Source organism: Ptychodera flava, chromosome 9, assembly GCF_041260155.1.
Source record: "Ptychodera flava strain L36383 chromosome 9, AS_Pfla_20210202, whole genome shotgun sequence".
Classification (NCBI taxonomy): Eukaryota; Metazoa; Hemichordata; class Enteropneusta; family Ptychoderidae; genus Ptychodera; species Ptychodera flava.
The window spans coordinates 7,542,501-7,555,751 of NC_091936.1; the positions used below are offsets into that span (position 1 = coordinate 7,542,501).

The 13,251-nt window shown below is 39.7% G+C and overlaps 1 long non-coding RNA gene across 1 annotated transcript in view; it reads left to right on the forward strand.

Annotated features, from left to right (window-relative positions):
- The first annotated feature begins 979 nt into the window (after positions 1-979).
- Positions 980-13,251, forward strand: part of LOC139139904 (uncharacterized) — a 35,080-nt gene continuing 22,808 nt past the window's right edge. Inside the window, exon 1 of the long non-coding RNA XR_011553900.1 lies at positions 980-1,310. This is a non-coding gene — a long non-coding RNA (uncharacterized lncRNA). The remainder of the gene's footprint in view (positions 1,311-13,251) is intronic.

The window sequence follows — 13,251 nt, forward strand, 5'->3', positions numbered from 1 at the left end:
ATAACAACTTATTTTGTTATCTACTTGGTCAAAATAAACAATTACGTTTAATTTCCTACAGACTTATGTTGTTTTGGGCCGGTGTCGCGTATTTTTAAGTCTGCACAATAGCGCTGCATATTCGGAAATGTGTGATAGTTGATTTTGATTTTGAAGTTCAACAAAATGTGTGAAAAAAACTACCATTTGATCGGTACAGAAAATCATAGACCTTAAAAACGGAAGGTCTATGAGAAAATCAATCACTGACTTTTTATGTACGTTTTGCGAATGATCAGTTCTCATTGAAAGCGTAACTGTTTCTACAGAAAAAAGACAAAAAACGATCAGACAGTTCGTGTCCGTGTCGGCTACATGGACGATCTGCCAAAAAACGCTTTGCGAAAAATGAACGTTGAGCTCGACGTAAAATATGGTTGAACTTATTTCACGTGCATATCTCCCTTTAAAAGCCTAGTCTTTCAAAGAACTGCAACTCAAAAATAACGTATATCTGGTTCTTTTGTGTTTTCTTACCGGGCCCTTTCAAACATGAACTACGAGTCCGATCACAGAGTAGATTGAAAGCTTACGACTACGTATGATGCCAGGCAGCTATCCCAGCGTAATAGGCATAGTTTCAACATCGACTCACACGGACGTGCGCGATGAAAGTCATCATCGAGCCAAGTTTGTAAGTCACAAGACTTGTATGTCGGAGACGTTTTTGCAGAGGCGTTGTGATGATCTGGTAAAGGTTTACATGTAATGGATTTTCTGTCGTTTTAGCTTTTCAAACGCGAGCTCGCATACAGCTGTGTTCGATCACGTTGCTAGCTGGCTGAGTGCGTGGGTCACATGGGTCATCAGACTTTGAACCCAGGACTTTAGAATCACGCCTGATGATGTCATAGATCATGTGAAGACTTCTTTATGATTGGTCAGATTATTGTAGATCATGTGAAGATTTCTTTATGATTGGTCAAGTTGCCAAAGGTCACGGGTCAAATCTTAAGCGGCAAATTAAATCTGATATGCACTGGTGGGACGTTAGGACGTTTTGAGTGAGAGAGAAAATCGTCACCTCTTTCCGCTCTGATTTTGACACAGTTTCGCGTAAAATTACCGTAGGACATAATCATTCAGGGTATGTACAGGTTAGCTATGAATTTAAAACCAACAAACAGCGTTTACGATGCGTTGATGGCCCTTGGATGACCGATTCTGAGATCGACCGCGATATCGTCCCGTCGAACACGAACACAACCCATGTGCATAGTTCGATCGAAGCATGGAGGCAGGAGAGACCGAAGAGATTGTTTAAAAATTCGGTAAGTAATTTCCAATACGCCTTATCCACGAGTTGTCTCTGTAATTTTCGCAGTTTTTCACTTCTTTAGTCACGCTATAGTGATGTCATTCTTGGCGAACCCTGTTCAAGTATACGAAACGAACGGACCGTGTTGGCAAAAATTAAACCATGATGGAGGTTGGTACCTCAATAGACAGTGAAGTGTTACTCTACACTGTCACTGTCTATCTCTGTGCGTTAATAATACAAGGAGAGTGTAGTAACGAATAGAGCCAGGCTATTATCTGTTATTTTTACTCATTGATTCAAAATTTTGACCGGATTGATGATATACAACAGATACTCATATATTTTATTATTTAAACTTTGACCTGGTTTTAATATTATAAAGGGATACTTTTTGATTTACATTCTTCTGTTGAGATGTGCTGAACCCCAATCACCACCGGTCAGTAGTTGTAGTTTGGAATGGCGTGTCACTAATCAATGGGGAAAATGAGGCTGAAAAGCAAAGATTTGGTAATCACAACGAACATAATTTATAGATATGTTCATGAGTGTTTTATCAGAAGGTAAATTATTTTATATCAACACTGTATTAAATCGGGCGTTTACACTTCCGGTTTAGCAACGGTTTGTCAGCGGTTCGTCACCGGTTCAATGGCTGATCCGACTGGACCGGAAGAGAACCGTCGGTTGTTTACTTACCAATACGTTACTTAACCGTCAGCTTATCCGCTTTGTAGGCCGACGTATACGACATGGCTTAAATGTCCTTTAACCGGCATGGTTAAGCCCACTTATACATCGGTTAGGGCCACGTCGGTAACGTTGAATCAAATACTCGTAACCCGTTCACAACCTCAAAATTCTGCCGAAACTTTTGTAAAACCGCAGTACTTGCTAGCATAACGTCATTTACCACTGATACCAGTTGTGTAACATAAGCTAGGTATCCGTATCTGCGCGTGTGATTTTTACTGGGATTTACAGGACATGGTTCATGATTGCATTATCAATGGAGGTATGCTACCTCCATGCTACCTCCACGCTGCATTAATGTAGAGAGTGGCAGCGAGACCTGACTTCTACTGTAGCCTATATTCGCTAAAAGAGTGAGCTTATCTAGGCATGGATGTCTATTTTTACATCCATGATGTAGGCCAGTTTGTGGAGGGACAGTGTGTAGGCCTACGTTTCGAGTATTCTTCAACCAACGGAACGGCTATATGCCGTGAAACACACATGTTTCATAAATTACAACATTTAATGTTTGTCAGTCAGGCAGTCTGTAAAAGAAATCTTACACTGCATACCAAACGTCGGTTTCGAAACTATCGGGAATCGAGCGCAGTCTTATATAGAGCGCTCAATCTGGGGGAAAGCTTTATGACCACAAATGTAGTCGACTTATCACTTCAGACTAACAGGATTAATGTGAAAAAGCAAAAAAGCAAACAACGCTACCAGGCGGCAACCGGTAACCAGCTAATTTCATATGCATTTATGCAAGGAATGCCGTGACGCGGTTCAGCTTTGATGCAAAGGGGCAAATAAAAAGCTGTCACTCATGGATCATGTGAGTGATTATTTACTTCGATCATAGACGTGTTTTAGAGGGTCTATGCTTCGATGCGAAGACAAGTATCAGTGACAAGCGTAATATACAGTATGGCCACATGGTTCGTTGTCCACACGTGCAGCCTCATCAGCTTGATCTGTCGAAGGTGATTAAATATGTGTCTGATTAGCCTTAGCTATCAAGTGTTGGCACGCACAAAACACAAAACTTTCAGATGATCACACCACAGATCCAATTTTAAATGCTGGGAAAATGCCAGGTACGCAACAAATGTGCATGAGTTAGGTATATAGACTGGTCCGCAGCACAAAATCTCATGAACCAAACTGCAGGGACTGACGCAAAATTATCTCTTTACTAATTCTGTCAACAAAAAACACATTGATTACACAACAAACAAGGATGAGCGCAACAAATCTCTAAACCGAAGCAATCCGGTTGTTTCGTATCAAAGGCATTTTTCGTTCGGATGTAAAATTTTCGAAAAACTGACGCCAAATTTCTCTCCCTACTTGTGCTGTCAATATTAAAACACATTGATTGCACAGCAAACAAGATAAAAGCGACACACCTAACCGAAGCAACCCATTTAAATTCTCTAAATGCAACTTTATTTCGTAATTCACAACACTTTGTAAAATTGTGTTAAGTCTTTGTAAACATGGAGTTTTTACAAATCCCTGTTTCAGATTTTCGACTATTCATCAAAGTTTGGGTTGACGTTATGATTGGGAAATGAATCGGATAAGCATGAAGACATGCGTTTACGGTAGTTCTCTTTTTGGAGGAGGTGATTGCCCTGTATGGCCATTTACTCGGTTTCAGATAAACATAGGAGGTGGAGCATGCAGACATATTTGCAATCGGAACTGCCGATTCTTTATTTTGTTTTGATAGTCCTATAGAATATAGTTGCATTTTGCCAAGGTCGGTGCCATTAACTTTACCGAAAGCGACATAGCCATTCAGTCGCCCGAGATATAGTCTTAAACTGCAGAACTTGCAATTGTTTCTTTCGACTTGCTGATTCCTGCTTCTTCAAGGGCACGTGTGACAACGTAATTGTGGGATGAGCTACTACTAGCCCTGCGTACGATGCTGTGTGTTCCGCTACAGCTAACCGCCCCGCTGTGGTGAGCGGGGCGGTTAGCTGTAGCGGAACACACAGCATCGTACGCAGGGCTAAGCTACTACAAGATCGTGTTGAAATTTTGCATCAATGGCGACGTCATGACTCAAATTATGAAAAAACCCGCAAAATGCCTTTGCTCAAAACCCTATGGCTTGCCTACGAACCTGACCTAGTCCGACAAAGCTGCACGAAAACAACGTTTTCAACGCCAGCTTTTTCATTTACCCGTGATAACCAAGCCTTGCCATTCCGGGAACGTTACTCGGTTGATCTTCGGCATTGTTCGGCAATGGTCGGTTACCCATAGCTACAGGGTATCATTCATACTCGGATAGACACGATTCAACCGTCGGGGGAAATCGGATGGGGATCGTGACATCGTCATCGTCGCTTGCATCAATGACGGCATCGGAAGATATTTCAATTCACAAAAGGTGAAACAGCCCAAACTGCGGTCAAATTTAATAAGTAGCCATAACTGTCAATTTTACTTGTGGTCAGCTAATCATAAGCTTGCCGCACCGGACGTTGTCAGTTCTTTTCGCGCTGGCTTTGCTCCGAGTCATCTATTTTGCATTGGTCGATCTCTCATTCACATTTTGAAATGGCATTGTCACTGTGTCAATCGTTCAAGAAGAGCAAGCTTTGAGAATGCGAACACTGACTGCAAAATTAAAATATGATCATGGAGGTAACTGCGCGATACGATATTAAATTGTTCAGTACAAAAGACACTGACGTGCGGATAAAGAAACAACGACGGACGTGAAAACTTGAGTAGTGGAGATTTTTTGGCTATCGGATATGTTGTCGAGTTGATTAATCAGATATCGGCACATGAAAACGGTATCGGGCTCGATACGCTAACAAACCCCTTTGAGTGAACACTACATACGTACTGCCGGAATCAGTAGGAGGGCTTCGTATCTTGGCTAATCTAAAACAGGCAAAACATTTACACTGTAAAGAAGTACCGGGTCGTTTGTTAAAACACGTATTACCACCCGACAAAATCGCTACATTTACGAATCTCTGAGTAGTTTCCCAGTCTACCCATCATGGAAAGGAACTGGCGAGTGAACAAAAGAGAATAATCGATCTGGAACAAGCCTTTGTTTATCAGCTAATCCCAATTAACGAGGATCAGTTAGCACCTCCCGGCAACTGAAAGAAACCGTACTTGACAGTCCGACGTCATAGGCTAACCTGCCATCACACTAATTTATGTGAATACACAAACTGCCAGGTAGACGGTTCATTTTCTGGCGGAAACGTACTTTTTTCATGAAATTTGAAATAATGTTACATTAGCCGTCTCCGCAATGCGATTTTCACATCGTAGAAATTTGGATAGGAATCCTAACTGATAAGGGCACAAAAGTAGTTTTAAGGGGTACACCCACCTTCCTGAGTGATTTGGTCATTTTTTGTTTTATGATAAATTTTGAATCCGTGTAATATATAGCCTTTGAGTGGACGATAAGTTTGAAATCATAACATACTCGGAAATGTGTTAGATTTTAACAAAAAATGAACATTGTGAGCCAGTTCGCGTGCCATCGTTTATCTTATGTCTTAAGGTAGATAAATACTAAATTGGTCATTTTTCTGTCAAATTTTCGAAATTCTCAGAGAATACGCCTTGAAATCAAGGCTGTGTCGCTCATTCATAATAAGTAATTGTTTCCGTGTAATACACGATTTTTAAAATTCAAAACATATGCACGTGGCTATCCCGGTCAAATCGGGGAGCTTTTGTAAACATTGTGGACACATTTGCATTCCTATTTGCATAATTCCCCTTGAATGACACAGCGTTGCGTAATTTACATAGTGACGTTGTTGGCTTCTCCAAAACCCATGATCACTCCCACCTGTCAACAATAAACCGTAACAATAATGTTTGTTGAAGCACCGTCCCTCCACCCAGGAGGGACGGTGGTTGAAGCCTAGTCCAATAAGTCAGTTTTCGACATACGGAAGTGTCTCCGCTCAAAACGCATTGCGGCCAAAAACTACCTGTTTTACCGGTATGTTTCACGTCTAAGCTTATCCATACCCGATAAGAGACAACTGTTCTCCATCCAACTTAATATTACGACATAAAACCCCAAAATACGTCCAATTCTGTTAACATTTTACATGTGAGTCGACATGCAACAAAGTTCCACACTCGATCCTGCTCTGAATGAAATTAGGGTCGAAAAAACTACCAAAAACCACGACTTTTTCTGGTATATTATGTCGGTCAATACAATGTCTGACATTCAAAAACTGTTCCCAGAATCCAACCTATGATGCAGAACACCAAATTATTATGTCCGTTTCTGAATATATTTAGCATATCTGCTCAAGTCCGACATCCAAAATTGTACCTACTCCGGACTAATTGGAGCCGAAAAAAACGAACATCTTTTTCTGATGCAGTGATTGTGTTTTACACATCGGTCAACCATGGTCAAACTCGGTAAACTTCGCGTTGTAAGCTTATGCACCTTCCTCAATGCATCTGAACGTAATCACGGTGAATAAAGATTACGTTCACGTACCTCACCAAGGGTTTCAGTGTCGTTTTATTTTGGAAATGGTTGCGATGTCATACAATTTGACAGTCGATCGGGCGACATCCCCCACGAACTCTTTTGAACTCCCCCGGATTGTACGCGAAAAAATATGCCGACCGCTCCTCGGACCCTATCGGCAAACGTTGCCAGGGTATTCGTCGATTGTTTTACATTACGTTCGAATGACCTTGCTTTGGTTTGGAATCTCCACCCTCTGACCGGAGCTCAGAGCAATTCAAAAACCTGTTTGTTGAAGGCACGATAAAGTTGCTGCGCTACTTGCCAAATACGGAAACATCAGTCGGTACCCTCCAAACTTCGTATGATAACCCTAATTATACAAGTAAGTTTAGGCTATACCTCGAAAATACCGATAGTTGTGGTTGGAGGATGAACTAGCCGCTTTGCGGTGCTTGACGGTTCTAGTCATTTATTAGATTACTTCTCACAACTTGTGAACAATAAACATTAGTCCGATGTATCTGGGGAACGTAGGCAAGCTTATATTATGAATTAGGACACGTCCGATCTCAGTAATGACTCATCGTCATTTTTTTTTGCCTGGTAAAGCCATTAGCTCTGGCGACGTGCCGAAACGAAGGCTCCAAAAATCGGTAGTTTTCCGTGATTTATTTTATTTATTTATTTATTTTTCTCGGAACTTTTCTTTGAACAATTGTCATTCCCGATCGACATTATCACTAGGTAATAAAATATGCCTGCGTTTAGGTTAATGCACGTTTAATTATCAAATACCGTCGCGTCGAAGTAACAAAACAGGTTTTTTGCGTTTTTTTTCTCGAATTGACGTGGTGTCTATGCAAAGTATAGTCTGACATTCAAACTGACCCCGTCTCAATCAACTTGGCCTACTTCGAAAATCCAAAAATTACGTCTTTTTCTGATAACACTTTACATGTTCGTCTGCACCTAATGAAGTCCGACATTCAAAATCGATCCGCTCCGAACTAATTGCGACTGACGATAAAAATGTCAGATGACTTTTATGTCTGCATATGCCCAGTGCAGTCTGGCAATCAAAACTGTTCCCGCTTTATACTGTACGGTTTAAAGCATGCAATGAACATTACGTTCCTGTACGTCACCAAAAGTTTTCTGCCTTTTTTGTGAGAATGGTTGCGACGTCTTTTTGTTTCGACAGTTGAGCGAGCAACATGCCTCTCAGTAGAAATTAGAAATAATATGCCAATAGTTCGAACTTTTAAAGCGACAAAATATCGCACCGGTGTCTGCTCTGCCCGGTTTGGAAAAGCTTATCGTTATGTAAATTCTATGCGGGTAAAGAGGGAACGTGATACGGGTAACGCACGTAAAGTTTTGATATATTACATTAGAATGCAGATGCTGTGATTTACAATGTAAACCCAATGTTGACCTAGCATTTGTTTTTCAATCTGTACCGGCGCTCTTATAGAGCAGACCACGGTCCCTCTATCACGAACAGTTATATAGAGCAGACATAATTTGTCATTGGTGGACTGCTTATGAAATGAGTCGAAGTCCAGGGTCGAAGTAAATCTCGATTGAAAAGTATGCGATATTTCACAGCACAAATTCATGTCAGTATAGCTTGAAAACGATATTGAATAAGGTAATTATACACTTATACAATAAATTTAAAGAAACCAAAATAGAAAATAATAGAATAATTTCCATGAACTTGAAAAAAATGAAACAACCACGAACGTGCTTTTTACGAATCATCAACTGCTTTATCCTGTAGATAAACTCAATCACGCTGAAAAACAGCGTGCTGCTGGTGTGTCTATCGTCGTTATGATAGTAATTAAGCGGACAGTCGCCACCGAAGAACGACGAATGCACGTTTCAACTTATCAGATTACGCGATATTCAATTGTTTGACTGAAGTTCACGTATTTTATTACTTGTACAAGACTCGAACCTCACGATTTTAGAATGACACATTCAGTTATAAGCAGTGTGCGAAATTAACGTCGGTCCGACGGTCCGAGACCGACAGATTCCTCGTCGGGCCGAAGGTTTTTGGCAACATGTCGGTCCTTATGACCGACTGAAATTTGGAATAAATGATGAAAATTTCTCCGTCAAGACCTGTCACAGATGCAGATGATGACTGACTCTGAATCATGCGATTCAGACTTGAATGTCATGCACCTATCAATGTTTTCCACCGTGGGAGTGCGGGGCAACAGGGGATGTTGATCGCACTTCGTGTCCTGGTAGTGGGGAATTTGATCTCTATGGTACACCAGACCGGGGGTGGTGGAGTTGACAATGTCGCAACATAGTAATTTTTTGTCTTGCGACTTTTTACATTTACAAAAAGTCTAACCCCTCCGATCGACGCGCATAGCACGGTGCAACTGATTACATTCAGATCAGTATGAATTACGTCCGTGCATGCAGATTCTAGCAATGATGGAATGGATTGATTTTGGTGCAACAATGTGACACAATATTATAAAAATACTCGTCTAGAGAGTGTAACCCTGGTAATGTTAGCATATCTGTGTCATATGATAACAACACCCAGTTCTACTTCACTAGTTCCACACTTTAAGTGTTCGGAATTTACATGTACACAAATGTACATAATACAGCCCTTCGTTTTATCAAACTGACTCTATTTTCTTTGCTTTGATTTTTCATTGAAGCGTTAAAAACATAAACGGTTCACAGAAGAGTTTAAGACAAAAACCTACTACGAGAACAGTGCTGTTGACTAATCATATTTGGTTTTGAACATGGAGGTATTTGTTTACCTCAAGTTTTGAACAAGGACTAGATGTTACACGACAGCCCAATTGCACTACCTGCAGTCGACAGTCAAGTTCAAGTTTCGCTGCGTTTGTTTGTGGACCGCTAGAACATCTTGCTCCTTGTTGGTCTTTACTTTGGTCTTTACCAAAGTTCACAAGGCCGTACTCTTACCACGACATATCGTGATAACAAGTGTGCATTTTATAAAACAGAGCGACCTTATCATTAACAGTTTTGTCGAGTTGCACTGTCTGTCGTGTATATTCTCAGAGGCCGAGAGTAGGGCTTCAAATTGTTTCGATGTATACCGTTTTACGACAGGCAGGCAAAACTCAGCGTCATCATGGACTGTAGGCCTAAATGTCGCAAAAAATAAAAAATTACGTCTTTTAAGATTTTACGGTATCATTAACTGATTGTGTCGATGGTTTTCAGCAGTATCGAGGTCTGTCAAACTTTCAGAGTCATTTTAATAACTTTACGTCACTGTTCTTATTAATATGCAAAAATTAACATTTGTCCGCATTTTAGAAATTGAAATTGCACATGCAAAATCGACGAAAACAAATCTTAGTAGGCGACTGCTAGTGTAACAATGAATAATAAAAGGCATATTCAGGACTCAGAGTACAACCTGCAAAACGGCCATGTGTGCAACATTGATAAAATTTGTCCGCATTTCAAGCTGTGTGTCCGATGTCGCGCGCGTACAGCTGTATTTAGGAACAAACGTGTAACCGTGAACAGCGCTATTGTACACAGCAATGTAGAGAACACCATTCCCCATAGAAAGTTACAATAGAAAAAATTTCTCGCTATCATCAGCCACATGTAGCTAGTGCATGAGCCTGTATTCCCCGGCCCCTGGGTGTTTGACATCATTTATAGTCCGAGAGTAGGGGATTTGACATGGCTAGGAAAAATGTCAAATTCTCCTGTTAGTCCCGTTGTCTCCCCCCCCCCCCCCCGGTGATGGAAAACATTGATAAATGTGTGCGCATGACCTTGAGGAAGATGAGGGCTGTGATCTTTTTCAGATTCCTGATCATGTAGATGAATATTTCATGATCATTCATTTACACTATTCTGCAATCTATGTGAAAAATAGTCCTTTGGAGTGAATACTTACTGACTCTATTGATAAAAGGATATGAAAAATTAAATATTACAACATTCAAAAGCATAGTATCGGTGGAGAAGTTAACTTTAATGGTCGTTAACAACGGCATTTATTGAGGACCGGCAGTTTTCTGTAAGGACCTGAAGCTTTGGCTTGGTGCAGGTCCTTATGACCTGAAGCTATTTTCTCTTAATTTTTTACATGCCTTTCACAAAAGTAATATAATTATTTCTGTTCAGGGGCGACACGCTTCGTCCATCGATAGTAGTCGATTGCGACCTTTCACAGGTAGCTTGTAACTGCGACCTTGTTGATTTTTTACATGATTCCCATATTCAATATGTTTTAATTTGTGATTTACGACATAGAAATACCTGATGAAGAATTAGTCGATGTCGGGACCTCAAAATAATACTTAATTAATGGGTGACCATCCTTTGAAGCAGTCTCTTCTACCGCCATGCACATATTAAAGATGTCTCTTGTAAAATTTCGTGATTGACCTCTCTATTTTATATCGGTGGCGTTTTCTTATTTACTTCGACGATTTTGAATTTCAATCGTATTTTGTGATACAATCATATGTAGCGTTCAACAGTAATATTGGGTCAGTACAAACTGAGTACGCTGGTTTTTAACGCCCAATTTGGCAATAAAGTGAATACGTTTGTCCATTGACGCACATGCATAAATTTCAGCCTTGAGACAGGAAAGTGAACATCCGCGTGGTCCGACAAACGAAACTAACTATGAAATGGTCACGACGTCGATGGCTCCTGAAATCTTTATCACATGATAGATGTTCTTGTTATCATAAACAGTAGAGTGGGCTCCCTCTACTGTCTATAGTTGAATTGCGTTAATTTGGGCATCTTTAGAGGGGACGGGACGGTGAGAGGGTAATAGAACCAAACTCATGATCTGTGACACAATTTTGTTTACTTTATATTTTACCATGGGTTTGGTTTGTGTTGATCTGGTTGGTTAGCCGTCCCAGGGCCTGGGAACAGTAGCTGCAGGCTTGTCAAACACTAACTGGTGTCAACTACTTATCTAGCCGGTACACTGTGCCAAAAGTGAAAAATCCATTGAGGATTCTTCTGTATATTGTTCTGGATACTTCAAGAATCCACCAGAATACTACAATATACATTATGTATGCCAGTGGATTCTGGTGGTCAATGGTTTCTGTCGGATACTGAACAGAATCCATTGCTTAATCCATTGCAGGATTCTGCTGGATTCACGTGTTATCCATTATATATGTATTTCAGGATACTACTGGATTCTCTAATTTATAGAGAATCAAGGGACCAGTACTTTTGGCTTGATTGATTGATTACATAATAATGGGAGGGTCAGTTGCCGCATATATCCATACTTATTATTCACCAATTTTTACATAATTATCCAACACTGGCTTCGGGGGAACTGGGGTGTGGGGGTGGGTCCTCAAATAACAGTAATGCTTTGTAGCTTTTGACTCATGTATTTCTACTCATACAGGCATCACATACACTATAATATATATATATATATATATATATATATATATATATATATATATGTGTGTGTGTGTGTGTGTGTGTGTGTGTGTGTGTGTGTGTATACACAATGAGTACTCTTTTTACAAGTGAAGACACCAATGTAATGATGCTTTCTACAGCAAAATAGAGTACAGATTGCATCTGAAAACTATACTGCAATTAGATACACAAATCCAAGATCACTGTAAATGATTCTTCTTTATTCCAAAGGAATGTGTAAATGTTAGTAAAATAAATAAAAGGCAATATAAAGCATTATGTAAACTACACTGATTAAAAAATACAGACAAAAAACATTCAGAACAATTTTCCTGAGACACATTCAAAGTTATCTTCAATACTGTAAAAAAAGAATTTCCATAGCCTTGATAACTCTAATATCAATTAATGCAGTCACTTTTAAATATGCCTGAGCCTAACAGGGAGAAATATGGTTCATCAGAACAATTTGATATCTTACCATTATCATCCTTATTGACCTGTATACAAAATTTTGAAGCAATCTGTTGACCTGTTTCAGAGAAATTATTTTAAACAAAAACAGGAAAATAACCCAAAATACAACAAGCAACTAAAAATCTGCTTAATTAAACCCCTATGACAATTTAAATTATAATAGAATTCATTGTTTCACGGCCTGATCTGTGAAAATAAAACCCAGTGAATCATGTGTCCCAAACAGCAAAATAGTGAAATTAAATCCTGGTGAAAATTAATGCTCTTTACAGTATGCTGTAAATTTTGGCATACGTTTAAAGATATACATGTGTAGTATTCCTAAGTTTTGTACATTTTAATTTGTGTCAATTGAGATGTGTCAGCTAATGACTGTGTAATTCACCAAATTACAAGATCAACTATGTGTACCTTTAAATATAGGAATAAAAAATCATTTCAAGAGTTTCTTGATTGAATATGAAGCACTCAAGCTATCTACACAGCAAGAAAAGGCAGACACATGCCTGTAACAGAGGATAATCATTACCTGTAACAGGCCCAGATAAATAACCTTTTTGCAAGACCAGTAAAAACCTGTCAGATTTTAGGGTTGAGTAAATTCTGATTCATGGTGGTACAGGATTGTATACAATGCTGTAAATTCTGACTGTATCAAGACCTATAATTGCAGCACTGAACCACCGGTGTGCGTACAGTGGTGTGTCAGCTGCAGGGCCTGAAAATCTGTATGGATTTCAGGGTGTAAATTTGTTGTAAAAATTGGCAAATTTTGATGATAGAAGCAGAAAGAAAT